This window comes from Vicugna pacos, chromosome 32 (genome assembly GCF_048564905.1).
Source record: "Vicugna pacos chromosome 32, VicPac4, whole genome shotgun sequence".
Taxonomy (NCBI): Eukaryota; Metazoa; Chordata; class Mammalia; order Artiodactyla; family Camelidae; genus Vicugna; species Vicugna pacos.
Genome location: NC_133018.1, coordinates 1,163,643 through 1,183,392, shown reverse-complemented (window position 1 = coordinate 1,183,392; position 19,750 = coordinate 1,163,643). Strand labels below are relative to the sequence as shown.

Here is a 19,750-nt window from a genome sequence, read left to right as displayed (position 1 = left end):
ATCTTATGTATGGCAATGTCTTGTAGGATCCATGTCATCTTGATGTAACTCTTCGTGAATTTTTTTACTTTTAGGTTTTAGAATCTCATAATTTAACTTTCAGAGACTAACCTGTGGCAGAGCCTTTCTGTCTCCTTCATAGCATTTACCACATTTATATCTTTTTTTGTGTGTGTATTTTGTCTGTTTCCCATTGCAGAGTGCAAGTCCCTGGAATATTAAAAACTACTATTTATTTGTTCATTGTATCCCCAGTGCCTAGAATAGTGCCAGGCTTTTAGTAGCTTAGCTACCCAGGAAAGTTGGTAAATGAATGATGGTTGAATCTAATAGTAACCAAAGCTAGTAGTCCTCTTGGTTATGATGAAGTCAACATTTTTCCTTATGTAATTAATTGTTTAACAATAATATTTAGAGGGAGGATCTAACTAAGTTCGTTTGTTTTTTAACAGAGGTACTGGGGATTGGACTCAAGACCTCGTGCATGCTAGGCGGGTGCTTGCTCTACCCCTGAGCTATATCCTCCCCCAACAATAACACTTTGTATTACTTGATTGTAGCAGGGATACTCCAGATGCTCAGAGGACAGGGAATCCAATAATTTTTTACCCCGTCAAAAAAATAGAATACAACTGACCAGAATCTTACACTTTTTTTTTGAGTTGAACAAAATTAGTTTTGTTTTGTTAAAGCTATTGTTAAATTATTTGCCTTTAGCATAGCACCTAAAGTATGTCAAATGATTGTTGAAGTTGTGTTCATGGGACAGATTTAAAGTTATATAGACCATTATATTTCAGTGATACACATGGCTTAATAGAGGAATGTTGAAATTCCAAAAGAAAATCAATCAGTCAATCAACCCTTGGGGAACTGAATTCTATCCAAGGCAAAGTATGCTATTAGAGTCATTCAGTAATCACTAGTAAAAATTGCAGATTTCAAAATATTGAATCTGATCATTTTATTATTTTTCTGTTATTTCTGACTTTTCAAAATTGAAGTATAGCAGTTACAATGTGTCAGTTCCTGGTGTACAGCACAATGTTTTAGTTACGCATATACATACATATATTTGTTTTCATATTCTTCTTTGTTAAATGTTATTACAAGGTATTGAATATAGTTCCCTGTGCTATACAGAATTTTTTACATCTATTTTTATATATAGTGGCTAACATTTGCAAATCTCAAGCTCCCAAATATATCCCTTCCCACCCCTTTTCCCCCAGTAACCATAGGTCTTTTTTTTACTCTCTTTCTGTTTTGTAGATGAGTTCATTAGTGTACTCTTTTTTTTCATTTTATAGATTCCACATATGAGTGATATTCATAAGGCATTTTTCTTTCTCTTTGTGGGTTACTTTAATAGTCTCCAGGTACATCCATGTTGCAACAAATGGCATTTTATTTTTATGGCTGAGTAGTATTCCATTGTAAAAATGTACCACAATTTCTTCATCTAGTCATCTGTCGATGGATTATTAGGTTGTTTCTGTGTCTTGGCTATTGTAAATAGTGCTGCTGTGAACATTGGAGTGCATGTATATTTTTGACTTAGAGTTCTCTCTGGATATATGTCTAGGAGCGGGATTGCTGGAGCATATGCTAAGTCTATTTTTAGTTTTTTGAGGACTCTCCATACTGTTTTCCATAATGGCTGCATCAAAATACATTCCCACCAGCAGCATAGCACGGTTCCCTTTTCTCCTCTCTAGGATTTGTTGCTCATGGACTTTTTGATGATGGCCATCCTGACTGGTGTGAGGTATAGTTTTGATTTGCATTTCTCCGACAATTAGTGATACTGAGCATTTTTTCATGTGCCTGTTGGCCAGTTACATGTCTTCAGTGGAGAATTGTCTGTTTAGGTTTTGGCACCAGGGCTGGATTTTGAAATGCCTGTTAGTGTTCTGTCACTGCTCAGGCTTTTAGTAAGGGTGAATGCCGTCTGATGCCCAATCACAAAAATATTCATAAGTGCATCCATGTTTACAGCAAATGGTAGAAGTTAGATTGTAAAAGCTGTATTTAATGCTGTTTTCAGCTATTTGTATGTATTTAATTATGCACATTTACCCTTAAAAAAAAACCCTGAGCTTGCTTTGAGGTCTGGTTTGCTTTAAAATGCCCCCAGAAGATGACTACAGAAACGCTGTACCTTTTTTTTTTCTGGCCTAATCATGAAAGCTTTCCTAAATTCCTAAAATCTAAGCAATGGGGTCATTCTGTACCATCATGACTATGAGCGCTTTTTCCATCGACTACACTAGTTGGAGATTTCCTTGGATGTAAACAAGAAACTGATGGTTTTCATTGGTCCGGCCTACGGCCAGAAGCACGAGAGTGCAGCCAAGTAAGTGAGGTCCCATCGTCAGCCTTCAAACAATGGAAGGTGGCTCTTCTCTCAGGATACCTCAGAACAGTATTTATTTATTAGTGCATGACCATCTGACACCCAGACCAGATGAAGGCACTAGTCAACTTTTATATTTTTAGGTTGGAAATATACTAGAAGTTGTGTTTTCTTCCCAGATCCTAGTGGGTTATCTTGTTTAAGTGCTCAGATGCACACACCCCACTGTGGAAGCCATTGTTTTAGTTTGCCATCTGGGCATTCAACTCTAGTCCTCAGATTTTTATTAGTCTTTGTAAGAGGACATTTCACTATTGTTTTAAAACCAGAGATGCACTGGCTTATTTTATTTTATTTTATTTGGCATCTGTTGAGCTAGATCAAGGAAGACTTCCAAATTTATTCACCATTTCAAAGGAAGGACTGGCATCTATAATACAGTTTTAACATGTATTTAAACCTAGTATAATATTTAAATAACTTTCAATAAAATTAGAAAATGATTGTAATAAATCAAAGATTGTTAGTGAAAAAAGATTTTTTTGTACAAAATATGCTAGGAAAAATTATTTTATTCTCTTTGTGAAGAAATCAACTTAAAATGAGGGAATGGTTTTTAAAATCAGAATGCTTTTAAAGTTTAAATTTAATTACCAATATATATTTAAATAGAAACTGCCATCTTAAATTTCTCAATTTTATTTTGAAAGTTATTTAAAATCTCCATTACTTTTGATAACTGGTGTTACTAATGAAGTAAAGTTGGAGAAATATTATTTTATTGCCTCAGTTTCCTTAAGACAGTTGGCCTTTCAGAGAAGGGGAAATGGTTTTAAATGGCCCAGATTAGGATAAGGAATCCATTTATTGTCCCTCAAGACACTTTTTGATAATGCTTCCCTCATGTACTCTGGGTGGAGAACTGTCATCTACTCCAAGAGACACAAAATAGACTTAGCATAACTAAGAATCAACCATGCTCAACTCAGGAGATACCTTGTTGATCAAAGCTCTTGGTACTGTGCACCCCTAGACTCTTGTCCTGCTGCCAGACAGTGTCTGCAGAAGCTACATCCTTCCCCAGCTCTGTGGCCTTGGTAATTGTGGCCCCAAGGAGGCAGAAGGCAATTGACCAGCAGAGATCAGGAGCTTTTATTATCTTCTGGGGTCCTCTGCACTGTGGGACACAGGTTACAACCCATCCAGGTCTGGCACAGAGAGAATCTTTCAGAAGGATTGCTTAACATCCACAGTATTTTCTGCAGTCTCTTTCTCCTTATGTCCCTCTACTGTTGACAATGGAGGGCCAAGATCTGTACTGACACCCAGGGTCCATGATGACGCCCCTAACTGTACAGTTGTGCCCCATGGTTCACAGGGACACCCTAGGTCTACTGCTGTGCCCAGTCCATATTGTCATCTCTGACTTTCCACCTCTAGGATTAGCACTGAGGCTTTGAGGATCCCAAATCACCTGAATTTTACATGTGGGGAGGTAGGGTTTCTAATGGGAGGGTCGAAAAAGAGAATTAGGGTAACTGAAAGGAGAAGAAAGATAGTACCATCTCTCCTGTGTCAACTTCTTAAGGAGGATGGAGTCGGGGACAAAGTGAAATGTTTTAGACACCTTTGTGTTAATTCTGATTCTCTTAACTCTTTGGCCGCCTCGTGGTTCATAGACCTCTTTAGTTTCAGGCCTCTGTGTTGTTAATTTGACATATCTTCTATCTACTATCTGTTCTGGGACCTCTGTGGCACTAAAAATCATCAAATTATATACAAATCATAGACATTCCTTCAAATATATTTTTTAAGCATGAACTATTTATCAGATCTGTTCCATATGTAAGCTTAAGGTATGCTGGTCCCTGGCATATGTATTTTTCTACTTACAGTATTCAGGAATCTGTTTAAAACAATCTGAGGACTGAAGGATCATTTGAGGGAATAGAATATAAGAATGCAAGTTCCAGGCCAGTTTCTCATCCCTCTAGGGCACACATCTTGGTTCATGTTGAATCCCAAGTGCCTAGAACAGCCTGGAGCCAGAAGGTGCTAAAACCAGTACCAGAGGTCATTTGAAGCTGATGTCAATGGTGGTTTCACCCCAAATTTTATTATGAAAATTCCCAATATCCAAAAAAATGTGAAAGGGTTTCATATTGAGCACTCCTACAGCACATGCTTAGAATTTGACCATACCTGCTCCGTCTCACGCCTGTCCATCTACTCATCTCTTTGTCCATTAATTCATCTTATGTTTAAAGTGCATTTCCAAATGAACTGCAGACATCAGTACTTTCTCCTTGTTTCCTGCTGACCATTTTACGGTTACGTTTCCTTCATTTCCTTTTCCATATTGCTGTCCTTTTGGTGGCTACTATTGCTGGAAAATCTCCTCGGAGCTCTCTGTGGTCAAATACTGTTTGCAAAAAGGAGGCAGAATGTAGTTTCAGAATCTCAGATTTATGAATATGAAAATGAACTAAAAGTCAGGTGTACTAGTTATCTCTTGTTGTGTAACCTGTTATCCCCAAACTCTGGTGTGAACCAACCATAAGCTTGTTTTACTTCTCACAGGTGCTGTAGGTCGGGAATTGGGGAGCCACGTGGTTGGGTGGTTCTGCTTTGAGGTCTCATGAGGCTGTACTCATGGTGTCAGAGCCACAGTCATGTGAAGGCTCCCCCATGTGGGCCCTGCCCAGGCTTCATGAGTGTCCCCATCATGTGGTGGCTGACTTCCCCCAGAGCCAGGAATCCAAGGAAGAGAGAACCAGGGAGAAGCTGTCCTTTTAATGACAGAGCGTCATTCTGCTCTTGAGAAGCAAGTCCATAGGGCATTAGGCACTACCTTTTCAAGGGAGGAGGGTCAGAGAGGCTTTGGACGTACTCGAGAACCACCATGTGAAGGCTCTTTAGAGTAGTGTAGCTCATCCTGGATGTGACTCCACCTGTGACCCGGAGCACCTTCCTTTACCCTTCCAAGCCCCAGTCTCCCGGTGCATAAACTGATGTGTGTTAGAGCTCCTACCTGAAGGACTGCTGTGAGGTGAGATGACACTGTGTGAGCTGCTGAGTCTGGCTTCTGGTCTGTTGATGTTAATGTTAGGAAGTGGCATTTCCATTAAGTATAGAGACAGCAAAAACTGTGGCGCCAGCATCCTTACCCAGACTCTGACATGATGCTCAAGATACAGGAAGAGACTGCATTGTAGAACAGGTAGGAGATGCTGGAAGAGGTACGGCAAGAAAACAGATCATGTGCAGCTGTCCTTTCACCCATGGGCTGCCTCAGGCAGGGCGAGGCGTGGAATAGAGCGCTGAGGGTTGTTAGGTACTCTGACCCACAAGGGCGTCAGTGAGGAAGAGTGTGCTTGGTGTAGGAAATGACAGGGTGACTGCTGGAGAGCCGTGGGACGTGCCTCCCGCAGGCCCGGAGCCCTGTGCTTTAACTTGAGAGCTGACTCCAGGTTGCTGAAAGAAGAAAACAAATTGTTTTACTTTGGCGCCTAGGAGGGACATGTTTTTCAACATTGCAATTACTTTTGATAATAGTATGTATTTAAAATTTCAATCCTAACTTAAAATTAACTTCCAGTTTTTGAGATAAAGTAAGGAGACCTTGATACATCTGACCCCCTTTATCCCCCACAGCTATCTCTGAGCAGTGCCAATGAGATTTATGAGCCTCGATGTGCCCAGGGTGAGATTTTATTCTCAAATAGTACATGCTTACCACTTGAAACCATGGGAATGACTGTCTTCATTCAGACAAGCCCCTGTATAAGCCAAAGCAAGAAGTGAAATTTCGGATTGTTGCACTCTTCTCAGAGTTTAAGCCTTACAGAATGTCTTTAAATATTCTAGTAAGATAAGTACCAGACAGAAAGGAAGTAAGGAGTTGAAGCTGCCTTCCTGAAACTGTCTTGTAAGTTCTGCTCACGTTACTGGTACTGGGATGTCTTAGAATTCATATGGCTGAGCTTCCCTCCCAACATGGGGGTGTCTCTCCAGGAAGGTGAATGGTAGGGCACTGGGTTGGGAGCTCAGGATCTGGGTTCCAGTCCTGGCTTCATCATTGATTAATTCATTTGTGAAACATTTATTAAACTAATGTGTCTTAGGTCCAGAAGGGGCAGGGCAGTCAACAGAACACATTAAGTCTCTGCTCACATCGAGCTGTTTATTCCAGTGGGTAGACAGACGATAAAGTTACATATATATACACAAAGGAATAGGTATGTACATGTGTGTGTTTGTGTGTGTGTGAGACAGAATGTGTGTGTTTACTGTTTTCTGTAGGGTTGTTAGAGAAGCTGTATTTGAACAGAGACCTCAAGGAACTAAAAGAATGAGCCTACACAAACAGGGAATAGCATGTGCAAAGGCCCTGAGGTGGGAGCTTGTTAGGTGCATTGGGGGAACCAGCTGGCAGTACACTGGAGCCCAGGAGGTGAGGGGACAGATATTAGGAGATAAGATCAGATAACGGGTAGGTTGGTTGGAGGAGCGGTTATACAAGATCTTCTTGTATATGTCCATGATATGGACTTTGGACTTTACTTTGAGTGAAATGAGAATTCACTGGAGAGTTCTGAGGAGAGAGGCATAAAGTGATTTGACTTAACATCTTAAAAGGATCACTGCTCTAAGAATGGATTGAGGCTCTGGAATCTGGAGAAGATTCTCTTGAAGCCTCAGTTTCATTTTTTGTAAAATGTATTATAGTAATAATGAAAATGCCTCCCAAAGGTTTTTGTGGGGTTTATGTGAGATGACTTATGTAAAGCATATCGAACGGTGCCTGGCACATAGTACGTGCTCACTGAACACAAGCTGTGGTTAGAATAGGAACCCCCTCTGGCAGGGAGTCACTGGCCTCTGCTGCTTGAACACTCTGAGCTCTGGAGGCAGCATGGTTAGCAGACTGAGTTTTCCTGTGAGAACCAAGCTGAAGACAGCTGAGATCTGGCTGGATCTGGTTTTCTGTGCTTAATCCGAGGAGAATACTAGACATTTGATGATTACATGGGAATGGAGTGACCGGTGCATCCCAGTTTGCTGAGACTCTCTGAGAACTGAAGTGTACCCCTCAGTCTGACACATTGGTTACCCTAAATGTTCTGATGAATAACACAGAATGGAAAGTAAAGTCAGGCTTTTCAGTTCAGTGTATTCTCTTTCTTAGTTTCCTTGTTGTTAGAAGCTAAACAAACAAAAATCTGGCAAAAAACATGTATATGTATAACTTCAAGCCAAGATGTCTGTAGCAGAGAAGGCATTGGTTGGCATGCTCAGTGCGTATTTCTTGAATGGAACTGATGTTACTTCAGAGTTTGCAGCTTTGTGAATTTCTGCCCGTACTCCACTCTCTGCTGCTGTGTTGGAATGAAGTGGGTTGACACAGTGAGTAGTATTTCTCAATTCATGTAACTCTCAGAGCAGCATTTAGAGGTACCTTCATCCCATCCTCCATCATTTATCCACAAATACCGAGAACTGAGTCTATGCCAGAAATTTTATGTAAAATGCAGGATTTAGAATTAAATGTCTGCCTGTGTCTGGCTGTTTTCCTATTCAATCTGCCTCTTTCTGTCTTAGGTAAATAAAAGTCAGCACTGGATAAACTGCCTATTCTAGGCATTAACCTGAAACCCCTGCTGATTCTGGACAGCTGGTCTGTGCATTTTTATAATTTTTCCTCCTTCTGCTCTAGCATCTGCCTTTGAAACTTTGGATTTGTAGATTCCTTGGGCTTCTCTCTCTGATTTTGCACGTAGCCTGTCACATTCGGCTTTCCTAGAGGTGCTCAGAGAGACCTTCTTTTTGCTGTTTTTGGTCCTGGGATCCTGCTGGCCTGGCCGACGTGTGGCTTGCTTGGACAGGGAAGGCAGTTTAGACTGAAATTGCAGCTGGAACGCAGTGTTTGGGACCAGTGAATGAGCATGCGTGTGGGTGCCTGAACGCCGCTCTCTGTATCTGGGTGGTGAGGCGGAGATGTGAACTCAGGTCCAGCCGACTCCTTGCTTGTAATTTGCAGGGGCCAGGTCAGACCACTGATGTGAATGCCTGTACACTGTGTCTGCACTCCTCCACCTGAAAACAGTCTTTCGGGCCAGGGTTCGCCAGACTGTGATGTTTTCTACATTTTTCAGTGTGGGATAGCTGGTTTCTTGGAAAAACTTCCCAGAGAAAAGTGAGCCTTTAGTGTAATGAAAGCTCCTGACTTGGACAGTTAAACTTGCCAGCACAATACCACCTGCAGGCTAGTGTGAAGTGCATCTTAGAACTACGGGAGACCAAATTTGGGTGACCCATGTTGCCCAGCCAAGAATGACTGGAGGATGTAGGTAAAATATTCACCATCAAAGCATATTCAGGCATGTTCAGTGTTTTATTGAAGGATCATTGGATATTATTCATTTCGCATGCCCTGATAACTGACCTCGGGAAGCAAAGGATCTTCAGAGGCCTTTCTATGGTGGAGTAAACCTCTGCCCTAGTTCTGGCTTCCTCTGGCCTGTCTATCCTTACACTGTGTAAACAAGTGCCTTCAACACCGTGATGGCACTTGGCATGCTGGCTTCTACCCTCACCTCCCTTCCCGAAGAAGTTTATTGCTGTTGGTACAGGTGAATGACCTTGTGGGAGCTGGTGCTATTGGCTTGAGGTCTGCCCTGTGACTGTGCTCTGACCCTTTGGCCTGGAGCAGTGGTGGCAAACCCAGAACCTCATCCCTGGCCAGGTGAGAGGCCTCCTGTTAAAGTGATTTGATGTCTCTAATTTTAGGGGCTAGACACACACCTGTGCATCATCCAGGACTCCCGGCAGTGGCAGAAATACTTACGCCCTCCAGCCAGGGATTTCATTGCTTGAGACATTTGGCACAGGCAGCGGGCGCTGTGCTGTGCAGAAGGGATTGATGGAGAGCCACAGCCATCCAGATATGACTCAGAGAGCATAGGAGACCACTCTTCCAGTGTCTCCAGCCACATGGCTATTCCAGCTGTGATGGGCATGTTTCACATCGTACTTGGCTGTCCTGTGTGCATCCCAGCAGGGGGTGGCCACACGCAGTTGCAGGGCTCTGCTGTGATGCCACCGTGCGTTGCATGTTCAAATCCCGATGTGCTCTAAAGACATTCTCTGTGTGCTCCTTGTTGGTGATGTGCCCAGGTCCAGGACAGGCTTGGGACATAAGACGGATCGTCTCATTCACTCCCAGCCCTCCAGATCCTCCAGGCCATCACACTTTTGGTTCCAATTTCCTTTGCTTGTGGGACTGTGGGAGAAATGCGCACCTTCTCGAAAATAATACATCCGTGAACTAGGAACATTTCTTTCCCTATATTTTAAACAATACTGGGAATTAATATTTTTATTTTTGTCAGTGTGACATGAGAAAAACGGGCTTCATTGTTTTATTTGCATTCCCTTAAGTATTAGCGTGTATTTATTAGCTCTTTGTCTTCATCTGCGTTTGATCCTTTGACTCCGTTAACCCTCCCACGCATCACGCCGTGGCAGGCACAAGAGAGCCAGGCCTGGTGACAGTGCTTGCCTGCCCCCGGGCTTGGCGAGGACAGTGACCTGCTTACTCCTGACCTGTTTGTGGTCCTTGGTTTTAACAATTTGTTCCTGGCTCCCTGGACCACTTCCTGCTCAGTTCTCAGCATTGTACTTAACGCTGATTCACATTCTCCCTCGCTCGGGGAGAGAGGTTTCTTATGGCTTCTAATAACCAGGCCAACCTACTACCTCTAGTCAGAGGGGAAGAACAAGGGAAAATATTTGATCCCGGCTGCCAGTTCATAGTCTAGGGAACAAAGAAACACCAAAAGCAAAAAAATAACAATGACATAAACACCAAAACCCCCCCCCCCAAAAAACAAAAAAGGAACCCAGAAAACAAGTGCCTTAAACAATAATAGATGTCAAGAGTGGTAAACTCTAGGTGAACTGGGGCTCTCCTGCCCGGTGCAGGCATGTCCAGAAGGCAAGAAGCTGGACAAGGATGAGCTGGCCTTCCATGCAGCAGTTGCCAAGGCCAAGAGGGCCCTGGGGGCAAATTGCAAACAAATCTATGTTTGGGGGAATATGTGCCTAAAAATGTAGGTGGGGTCAGCTTCCTAAGCCTTTTAAGCTACGCCGAGAAGTGTGGATCTCATCCTGTAGACAAAAGTCACCGTTACCTGCTGGTCTAATATAATGATCGTAGCTAGTGTTCCCTCACTGCTTGTTACATACCAGGAACTGTGCCAAGCATTTCAGTCACTTAGCCTCAGTCTCAGGTCGGTGTTTCGGATAGATGACACAGTCAGGAGAATATGGATTAAGGGGCAAAACTGGAGGAAGGAGAGTAGTTGCAATAGTTAGAACAGAGGGTATGGTGGCTGATTGTGAGGGTGGAAAGAAAGAGACAGACTTGAGAGAAATTAAAGAGGCAGAGTTGACAGGGTCTGGGATGACTGCCAGACTGGCTTGGATGAATATTGCATGAAGCTTTCGTGGTCTGGGAGAGCATAAGAAGACTGAAGTGTTTCGCATGCACCCACTTGATTAAACACCCCTGTGGCACACTTTTGTTGAGTGAAAAGACATGTGGGTATGAATCCTGTATTCCACCATTTACTGGAGCTGTGGTATTGGACCATGGCTATCATTTACAGCTGAGGGCTTACGTAACCTTTCTAGGCATCAGTTTTCTCAACCACAACGTGAGGATAATCGTAGCCCAAGGGAGGATCGGAATGACTGAATGACGTGTGAGTGGTAATGATGAGGCAGAGTGCTGGACACATCGTGGGCCTTTACCGCACAGGGCCTGTTATCCCCACAGTGGAATTTTCTCTCAACACCACCACCACCAACAACAACACGTCTGGTGATGTACATGCTGTAGTGTTTCATGTAGAAGGAAATAATGTTGCCAAGAATTAAAAAGTAGAGCCGAGTAAAGGTGTTCCCGGGAAACTCTGAGAAAAGAAGAAATTTTGATTTGTTGTCTTTAGTCATGTGGAGCTGACATTTTCCAAAATCACCTGTGTCCCACATTTTGGATGTGCCTTGCCTGAGCTTACTGCACAGCCTCATGCATAACCACTTAGGATCCACATGTACGCGGGCCAGCTTTATCTAGTTAAACGTGTGGTTTTCATTGTAGGACCCTGAGTCAAATTTGATCCAACAGTCAGAACAAAGTGATCTTGGAATCATTTCCAAAACTTTCCAGTTATCTTCCCATCCAATACTTGGTGACTGGTCCATTCAAGCTCAAGTAAATGTGAGTATAAATATATTTTCTGGGGGGAATGTTAATATGATTTAAATATGTCGGGTGGGGGAAATATCGCCAAAGTCGTTTATTCAGTGAACAGAAAAACATTAATCTGAGCATCTAGACAATTCAAGTGGTTTATTTTTAATTTACTATTGCTATCAATGGGTTAGCCTTTATTATAACATGTGAGGTTTAATAGTCTTTTTATGTAATATAACATTTGAAGATTAAAACACTTCGCATTTTAGTATGAAACTGATTAAATGATGTTTATGGTACTTATTGCATACATTGAGTATTTTATAACAGTAATAAATACGTAGCTATTATATGGCAAATTTTATGTCCCAGAATGATGATTTTTGATGAACAGTTGGGCTAACCTACTTTATCTTTACTTTAAAAACTCCAGTGACCTTAAACGGCCACATCAATCTCTGTTCCCTAGTCTTTCCTTCTCAGCTCCTTCACCATTTCCTTTGTTTGCTGCCAACTCCCCTAGCTCTGAGATCTAGCAAGGCAGGGGCACAAAAACGCCCCATCCATCCATCCATCCACCCATTCATTCACCCATTCACCCATCTATCTATCCATCCACCCACGCACCCATCCATCCAACCCACTCATTCACCCATCCATCCATCCACCTACCCACCCATCCACCCAACCCACTCATTCATTCACCCATCTATCCACCCACTCACCCATCCATCATCCATCCATTCACCCACCCATCCATCCACCCTCCATCCATCAAGTATGTGTTGAGGACTTACAGTGCCATGACAGATACAAGGAGGCTAAACATGTGATCTCTGTCTTCAGAGATGTGGGAAGATGACTAATGTGACAAAGATTAAGTTAAGCAAGGGTAACAGAAAAACATGAGGTTGTGCAATAGCAGAGGAATTGTGAGGTGCTGAATCCGTGAGGCTCATGAGGTTCCTCCAAGACTCAGGCCAGCTCGGGATAAAGAGGATGTGCTGTAAGCATGAGGGCCTGTGCTTTGGGGGCCAGAGGCTGTCCTTGTGGCCAGCTCCATTCCCCTATCTCTTGTCCAACCTCTAAGGTGTTCTCTAGTCGCAGTCTAGACTGAGCACATTGGTTCAGCTGAATAACCTCCATCCTCAGAGTGCTGCAAGGAGCTCTGCACGGGTGTCTGGCCCCCCATGGATGGGTCACTGGGTCAGGTGTCCATGGTTGGTCCATTCAGAGTCCACCTCAGCTCCATGACCAGGCAGGACAGTCTCTCAGGCCCTGAGGGTGGCAGCCTTAGAGGGATTAATTTGTTCAGTGAGTGATACACAGACTATGTACCAGAGGAGAGAGGACAATAGTGGGGAAAGGCTGGAAGATGTGAGATTGTAGGTTGAAAGATTTATAGGATTTCTCATGTAGTAAGTTTTGGATTTGACCCATCATATTGCTTTAGTAGGAAAAAAGGAAGATAAATGCTCTTAATGAAATTTGGGTGCTTGCAAAATTAAAAATCATTCACAAAAGCTGGTCCTTGCTCACCTCCTTGGTCTTGTTAAATGCCGCCCTTACCCTCGACCTCTGTGCTTTAGGCACAAATTATTCCGTTAGTTTCTTTTTTTTTTTTCCACTAGTTTTTTAAACCCACTCATCTGTCTGATCCCAGAGCCTTCCCCTGTGCTGTTCCCTCTGCCTGGAATGTTGTTTGTCTGCTTGCTGTCCTCCTTCAGGCGTTGTCCGAGGTGGCCCAGCCCCACAGGCATCTCCCCCGCCCTCTGTGCTTCTCTTGGTCCGTGCCTGTCACTGTTAGTTGACAGGGCCTGATAGTCTGTGTGAGGCCTGTTCTCCCTGTGTCTTTGGGACCTAGTAGCCCAGGACTCTGCACACATGTACACGTCAGTATGTAGTAAATGAGTGTATGAAAGCTATATAATCGTCACTTGTCTTGAACTAAACATGATGTCCCCTTTTCCACATTCTGTAAATGTCTTTATCCTTTGTGAAGACAGGCACATCGGTCAGGAACTTACTAGTGGTGATGTCATGTTTTTTCCTTCTAGCTTTACTGAGATATAATTGACAAAATTGTACGATATTTAAAGTGTGCAATGTGATGATTTAATACACATGTGCATTGTGAAAGGGTTTCTTCCAGGGGATATAATGTTAAGGCACACAACGAAGGGAAAATAAGCTTCTTTGTTTAAAAAAAAAAAAAAGGAGTCCTTCAGTGGCCATCAGGGGTCAGTATAGTCCAAGAAATGAGGGGCCTGGACCCAGCCCTGAGCTCTGGTTTTTTGTCTTTCCTTGATTCCTGCACAGCATTCAAGAATGATACACACACACACACACACACACAAATAAATAATATATGTGTATGTATGTATATATATAAAATTACACTTTTCTTTTAGCAATTAATAATGACTATGGAGGAAGTATATTAATTATTTAAGTAGTCACCATTATAGCCCATATTTTAATTTCCCCAAGGCAGTGACAGTATAAATCTTAGGAAGGGGAAATATTTATTTTCAGGAGAGTGTTTTGAAATCCCAGTTTGTCTCTAGAAAAAATATGGAATGATCCTAGTATTACTACTGAAGGACAATGTATTAAAAAAAAAATACAGAACATACCAGAGCTTTGTTTTGTGGTTACAGTGCAGATAATCAGACTGGCATTTTTTCATTCCCCATCCACTAGATCGGGAGAAGACTCCTTTAGGTAAAACACACTTGATTGTCCCCTTGGTATTTCTGTAACTGTAACTGTTTATAGAATAAGAGCAAATGAAATCTTTTAATATACTGTTAACCTTTCTGGGTTACTTACATTGCTTTTGAATTTCAAGTATTGTTTTTCACCTTTAGGCTTTTTAATGACAAGTAATTATTTTGATTGAGTACGATTTCTAGGTTTTTATTTTTCTTTTAATCCCCTCTATTTTGCAGTGTATGATGGTGGAGCAGATAAGACCTGCTGTAAGGGATGCAAGACACAGAACCTCCTAGCCCAGGGCAAGCCCCACCGCCAGCTGGGAGTCCTGCTACTGGACCCACTACAGCCACCCATCCCCTGGGGTAAGTCACCAGGCTGAAGGGGGGAAGGCAGGAGGCCCTTCAGAGAGTCCACCCAAGGTGGGAGGCCTCAGCAATAGAAGAAGGCAGGGAAGCAAGCCACACACAACCTGGCCTCATCCCCAAGTCCTGAAGGAGCATCCTCTGGAGATGCTGCTGGCCCCTGCCAGCCTGGACCAGTATGTTCTGCTCTGGGAAAGGTAGGGGGAGGCAACCATGATCTGCCAATACGGAGTGTCCTCCGGGAGGTCAGAGGCTGTGATTATTTGGTGGGCTCCCAACACCCCCAGGAGGCCGTCACTGCCTCTGAGTCAGTGAGGAGGTGTAAGCTCCCTCTTACTGCACATGGTACCCAATTCCCACTACACTTAGCACTTCAGGTAGACCTGGGCCCCACCCCATGTCCCCAAGGCCTCTTGCATATAACCACAGCTTTTCCCCCAGGAGCATGATGTAGTTTTAAAAAAAAGCACTAGACCAGAAATTTGGGGACCTGAATTATTTTCCTATGCAGTAACAACCTCTGTGGCTCTGAGTGGGCCACTTACCTCCACTTCCTCATCTATCATGATATCTGTGGTTGTGAATATCAAACAAGAAATGAAAGCAACCCCCAAACTAGGCAGCATTCCAGAAAGGTCTGAGACGGTTAAGGATACCATCAGTAGCCACTTTAAATCGTAGGAGATCAGGGGCAATGGACAGAGCACCCCAAACCTGAGAAAACCTAAGCCACTGCTATGAAACAGGTTACACAGGAAGGACCTGCTGGGGACAGAGGAAAACCTCAGCCTGGGCAGAAACCACGTCCAGGTTTTCAAACTTCCTGTCTGGAGTTTCTGTTTATGAGGCAGGCTGCTGTCGGCACCCGGGCAAGCCAGCTTGTGTGTTCCATGTTAGGTGTCACCGCCAGAGCACAGCAACAGGGCGGTTCCACGCAGGTCAGAGGTCTCTACTGCCCATGAAGTGATGACGCCTTTGGCAGAGATTGGCCACATGCCTCTCCTCCTGGTTTCATCTCCAAGTATGTTTTTACTTGGAGGGGAGGGGCTAGAAGGTGGTGCCGACCCAAACTTCACGGACATCACTGGCAACACCACTCTCCACTACGCTGCCTTGTTTGCAAATACTTCAATTGTGGCAAAGCTGCTTTCCTACAATGCCAATATTGAAACAAGAAACAAGGTATAATAGCTCCACTAGCTTTATTTACAAAATAATTTGGAATACAGGGTCTTTTTTAGCTACAGGTGTTACATTTATAGTATGTATACTGAATACAATCTCAGGCCCTGTTACCGTGGAAACAACTCCAAAGCCAAGGCCGGGGCTAGTGAAAGGTGGTGCCCACAGAAAGGGCACTCTGTCTCCCAGCCCCTCCTCTATCCTGGAAGGAACACCGCCCCATTAGGAAGTGCCTGGGAGTGGGTGGTAGGCTCAGAGCCCACGGAAGATGAAAGCCTGGGGCGAGTGAAGTGATGGTGGGGGCTGACTGCCTGCGGAGGCAGAGGTGCTACTGGGATGGGTGGAAGGAGGAAGGAGACCCAGTACCCAGCAGGGGAGCTGGGTGAGTGCACCTGGGCAGGGGAGGCAGTAGGCCACAGGCCCTGAGCACCCCAGAACCTCCAGTTCTATGATCAGGGCAAATGAGGTCAGGTCTTGTTTGACAGCCAGCAAGGGTGTTCACTGGTGCTGGTGGCCACATGGCCTGCTATGTACACGTTGGGGGTCTTCCACACTCAGCCTGGTGCAGCTTCTCAGCGGGGCTGTGGCTACATATGGGGAGCAGGTGATGGCGAAGCTGGTCCTTCTGCTTTTCCTCCGGGACATCCGTTGCCTCCCGCTGCTGCAGCCCTGCCAGGGATGCCCTCCGCTGACATTGTAGGTGCAGTTTTACATATTGGAGGTTCAGGCACTCCCTGTGTGAAAATATTTGGAAAAAACTTAATTGTCTGAGATTTCACTTTAAATGAGATTGCCATCAAAGCATTAAAAGGTACAGCTTTCTTTTATTTATTTATGGCAGCTATTTATGAAAACATTGCTTTTGTTGCAAACAAAAAATTTTTTCAAGTATTTTTCCCTACTCGAATTTCTTTCTGATTAGCATAAAAATAGAAGAAAGCAAAACTTGCCTTGGAAATAGACTTTGTCTTAATACTCAGACAAAAACATCTGACAATATAATCAAAATCTTGCTGCTGTGGATAAGTTCCTGTTTTATTTAAAAAATGATTTATATAAAAGTGATTTCTCTGTCATTGCCCAAGGCTTAAGAGGGAAAAAAGAAACAGACTGGAGAAAGCGGTTGAAATATGCAGGCCAGTTTGGAAATTGGATAATTGGAAATTACCAAGAGGAGGTTTCTGTTTTTGTTTTCCTTCTCCTTCTGTTTATGTAGGTGGGCAAGCTACTCTTCAGTTGTCAGGGATAATCATTCTCATTTTGGGAAAGAGGGAGTGAATTGTAAACTTGGGAGAGATCAGTTTTATGAGGACTCTGAGGGAATCACACTGGTGGTGAACAGGTGATGATTAAGTGGGAAGTAGGAGAGAAGAACAGATAATTAACTGGCCCAGTGTCCTATTCTGGCAGAAACAGCCACTGAGATAAGAGTCTAGACTTGGCTTTCAAATCTAGGATGTCTTGATGGGAAGTAAGGAATGCATAGATAATAAAATCAAGTTGCTTCTGAATTGACTAGCCCCTGTTCTACCGCTGTTTACCCAGGACAATGAAATGCAGTTTTGTTAAGTAACTTTTCTCTCTCACACTTTTCTTTCTTTGTGCAAATCCTCAAATGAGAAAAGGAACTGGCCATGTGGGTAAGAAATGAAACTGCAGTGGTCGGTTGTCTCCTGCATGAGTTCTCAGCTAGAATTGTGCTGGTGAACCACAATCACCTGGGAGAATTTACAAAAAATTTACAAGCCTAGGCTCTACCCTCAAGATTGTGATTGAATAAATCTGGTAAGGCCTGGACCACGGATATTTAGAAATAGTTCCTTGAGATTCTGATACAACCCTTGGTTAAGAACTATTGAATAGATAGGTGTAATACCTGTAAATTCACAGATCTCAAAAAAAGCCCTCTCTTTAGAAGAGTGGGAGTTTGACAGATGCTATTTCCTTCAGTGCTCTCCTTTCCAGCCACATAAGCCTGACTTTAATCCGTCTCTACTTCTGTGCTTGACAAGTTAAAAGAAATATTATTGGCAGTATCTGTGGGCTTGAAGAATAACTCCTTTTTCCTAGCAACCACTGATCATTCGGTGACACTCAGTCTTAGAAATTTGCTTATGGTGAACGATTTAATACGTAGAGCCCTTTAAGGATTTTACACCTTTTGTTACCATCCAAGTCACTAGGCCAACAGGGTTTTCCTGACTGTGATCATAGTAAATCATGACCTTTCTTTTGGTTAAAGCTATGTGGCAGACTCTTGGAATATATCTGTTAGATTCACTGAGTGCTGGCATAATCAAAATGCAGTTTTATTATTTTTATTGCAGTATAGTTGATTTAGTGTTGTGTTTATTTCTGGGGTACAGCAAAGTGGTTCAGTTTTATATATGTATATATATATATACACACACACACACACACACGCATAAACACATACTTTTTCATAATCTTTTCCATTTTGGTTTATTACAGGATATTGAGTATATTTCCCTATACTACACAGTAGGACTTTGTTCTTTATCTATTTTATATATAGTAGTTGGTATCTGCGAATCCCAAAGTGGTCATTTTTCCCCCCACCACCCCCTTTCCCCTTTGGTAACCATCAGTTGGTTTTCAATGTCTATGAGTCTGCTTCTGTTTTGTAAATAAGTTAATTTGTATCATATTTTAGAGTCCATATATTAAGTGGTATCACATGGGATTTATCTTTCTCTTTCTGATTTACCTCATTCAGTGTGATCATCTCTAGGTCCATTCATGTTGCTGCAGATGGCATTATTTCATTCTTTTTTTAATGACTGAATAGTATTCTATTATATATAAGTATACCGTGCAAGATGGCAGTTTCAAACATCCAAACCCATGAAGTTAGTAACAGATGAGAATTGTTTTAATAATTTAGTTTCAGCCATCTTACGAACTAATTGTCCATTTGATTAAAAATAAGAGAAATTGTGATACAGACAGATTGTAGTTTTAGTAGGCGTTGGAAATCCAATTCTTGAAGTGGGTATTATGGGTCTTAATAGCAACTTTTATGACATGTTGGGGCCCAGTTTATTTTCTGTAAAAACGTATGATACTAAAGAAAGGAAAGGTTTTACGTCCAAATATTTGCTTTATACCCAACTGTTTGGAAACACAGCAAACAGAAAAATACAGGTGGGCTGTAGACTAAACGTGGTCCCTGCATATGTTCAGTTTGCCTCCACATATTGAATCAACATTGAAAATTTAGGAGACTCGTGCAGAAATGTGCATTTCAGACTTCTCCTAAAGAAACAAATCTGGTCCCCTTTGAGCCCAGGCTGCTGTGTGGTCTGCTGTGCAGAGGCGGCCCCTTCTCAGTGGGGCGTGTGTTCTCCGGTTTGCTGTCCTCACCTGGGACCTTCAGTTACACGGGTCACCTACTTTGCCTCTGTAAGCATTTGACTTTACAATTCCTGTTATATAGTATATTTTGATAATTATTTTCAAGATTTGAAAGACAGTTGATACTAATTTATGATCTATTTCATATTTTATAATAATCTCTTAAGAATGGGACTGAATTTTTCAAATTAGAATTTATAAGTTGCTTTTTAAAAAAAACTTTTTCTTTACATGTACATGCAAATAATCATACTCCCATTGGAATGTCTGTAAACCTGATGAGGTTGGTCATGGTTGTAGTTGGATAGGTTATGCATATTGCAGACAGTGTATCTTTCCCCTAAGTCTGGTTCCTTAAAAATGCAGTTGACTTAGTAGCTAAATGGTTCTCTGTGGAGCTGTGTTGAGAATTTTGAGAGTAATAGTAGAGCAAAAAGGTGAGTACAGGAATGCCTGGTAGACACTGATAGAAAAGAAGCTTCTTGGAGCCAGTAAATG

The 19,750-nt window shown here is 42.6% G+C and overlaps 1 protein-coding gene across 1 annotated transcript in view; it reads left to right on the top strand.

The window, feature by feature from the left end:
* Positions 1 to 19,750, top strand: part of LOC107035079 (uncharacterized) — a 144,316-nt gene that overhangs the window by 26,743 nt on the left and 97,823 nt on the right. Inside the window, exons 3-7 of the mRNA XM_072953192.1 lie at positions 11,520 to 11,639; positions 14,567 to 14,695; positions 15,593 to 15,877; positions 17,503 to 17,662; positions 19,183 to 19,300. The gene's annotated coding sequence lies outside the window, so the exon portion shown is untranslated. The remainder of the gene's footprint in view (positions 1 to 11,519; positions 11,640 to 14,566; positions 14,696 to 15,592; positions 15,878 to 17,502; positions 17,663 to 19,182; positions 19,301 to 19,750) is intronic.